The 2437-nt window shown below is 41.2% G+C and overlaps 1 long non-coding RNA gene across 1 annotated transcript; it reads left to right on the forward strand.

The window, feature by feature from the left end:
- The first annotated feature begins 2008 nt into the window (after positions 1–2008).
- LOC139436075 (uncharacterized) lies at positions 2009–2437 on the forward strand. Its single transcript, XR_011645286.1, has 2 exons — positions 2009–2069; positions 2290–2437. It is a non-coding gene; the product is annotated as an uncharacterized lncRNA (long non-coding RNA).

Consider the following 2437-nt stretch of genomic DNA (forward strand, 5'->3'; position numbering starts at 1 on the left):
GGCACGAAACACGTTACCAGTAGAAATACATTGCTTTTAAAATCGTGCTGTGCAACACGAAAAAAAGGGGCAAATCGTGATGGTGAACACGAATCAATAGATTAAAAACCGTGTTGGTGAACACGAAATGCCGTGAGACTGGGTTGGCGAAGCACACGTCAGAGTTCCCGTTAGCCGGCAAATCTAAATATCTTCGGTCAAAAATAGTTTCCCTTTAGAGCAATACCGCTTCAGTTGCGCCACTTATGTGACAGACAAGAAGAGTATGTGACAGACAAGAATAGTCAACTCTAATGTGGAGAAAGAGATGTCCTGTATGGGTTGATTGTGCGTTGATCTATTGGTAATGCCTCGGGGTTCCGGTGGGCATGTAAACAAATGCATAATGCTGCGCTATACTTTGTGGCCTCATCCAGTTGCATAGCGACACTTATTGTGTAGTTGTCTTTTAATAAGCAGGTAGTCTATCATTAGCTAGAACTAGCTGGATCTGATCGATATGGACATAAACGTGAGTGAAGTCTAATCTGACGGGAGAGAGAGATCCGCTGCTGCTGACGAGTCGAGACTCGACACGCAGCTCTGCATGATCGCATGCAGCGGTGAGCGGAACAAAACACACACTTCAGGTTAGAATATCACACGTAGCTATTTTTAATTACCTCTCAAACTACCTAAACTAGTTATAGATATGTTTCGTTTTACTGTCGGGTCACTCATTACTGGATCCGCGAGCTGCATGATACTGGCATAATAGATTGCCCGATCAGGCAACCAGCAGGTGAGGCTTCATTGCCCGAGCTAAATACTAGATGGCCCCGGGCCATCGGGCAGTCCTTAATGTCGAGCCCTTAAATCCAGTGAGCCAGGGAGCTGGTCACGCCCATCTACTTCCGGCCCATGGGACCCCGGAAGCGAAAAATTAACATTGAATTCAATGGAGAGAGAAAACGTATCTTTTGATCCCGTTTGAATTGTACCACGAACTACACATATGATGTTTGTCAATCTTAAACAATAAGTTCCATGTCAAAAAAGTCACATTTTGTCGTAAAACTGTTGAAATATAAGACTATGAAAAATACGCGACTACAAAGACTACAAATCCCAAATCCCATTCTGGCTCGCGTAAGTGATGTCACAGGCGATAATGCTCCAAGTGGTTGCGACTCGTAATTAAAGCGAAGAAGATCTCATAACTGATTTATTCCCTCCAATAAATAAGAGATTGCTAAAAATAAATTCACTTTTACAAGATGCCTGTGTGCTTTGTACCAGGTTGTAATCACATAAGTGATCATACTTATAGATCATAGCTGGTTCTATCGCTTCCCGTCTGATGAAAGGACCAGGAGTCGTTGGACCAAACATATCAGGTAATACACATGTTGTGCATGGAACACAGTCAAGCTAGCTACATAGCTAGTAGCGAGCACGTTAGTTAGCATCACATTACTTAGCCTTGTCATTTGTATTAGCCTTAACATGAAGTGAACCCAAATGTTAAACAGTAAAGAGTAGTCATGAATGATGGTAAGTATTTTGTGAAACATTTGAAGAGGAGCCTATCGCCCCCTCCACCAGGTGCTAAGGGGGCGGGAGGTAGGCTAACGGCAGATTAGCATCTGCGATCTTTTCTACTTAATGCTATCTGCTCAAATGGTTAACATTGAACATTAAAAGATCAGGCAGTTCAGGGAGAGTCGAAGGAAGGAAGGCAGGCAGGCAGCTTTGCATGACATTTATTTATTTATAGAAGGACCATGCATACAAAAACATTAATCTCAGCAAAGAGAAGAGATGCAATATGCCAGATTATAGCTAATAGCTAATTTCCATCTGTGGTCCATTCTTCTGGACGTGTTTCATTGTGATGATAGTGAGTCAATCTGTTTGTTGGAAAGACAGTAGTTGAGTGATTACTGAGAGAACATTATTAAAAGAGATAATTCTTTAAAGTGTTGTTACTGACCTTTTTCTCTTTTATTTTCTTTACCTCACCTGTACCTGCTGAGACCCTGAGGAACATGCACACTGGACTGACCTGCTCTGGCAACCTGATTTCCACTGTACGTAATAGTATTTGGTTATGGTATATTATTTATATACATCAAAGGCACAATGCACCCCCCAGAGACACACATGTATTGAGTGTGATATTTTGCATAGGTCAAGTGAAATCATCTTTACATACTAGAAAACTGTAGGAGTGGCAACTTGTTTTGAAATTGAATTTTTAATATCCGATAATGAAGTTGATCTGTTTTCTTTATTCTTCTCTCTTCCCAGCTCCATCCATCACCGTGCTCTGTTCCTGCAGGTCCTGCTTGCTAATCAATGCTTTATTTTTTTACACAATTACAAACAAAGTCAATGTATTGTATGACATGAAGTTGTGCTTCATTCGGAGTCAATAATAAATTCATTCTGCCTTCAA

Source organism: Pseudochaenichthys georgianus, chromosome 22, assembly GCF_902827115.2.
Source record: "Pseudochaenichthys georgianus chromosome 22, fPseGeo1.2, whole genome shotgun sequence".
Classification (NCBI taxonomy): Eukaryota; Metazoa; Chordata; class Actinopteri; order Perciformes; family Channichthyidae; genus Pseudochaenichthys; species Pseudochaenichthys georgianus.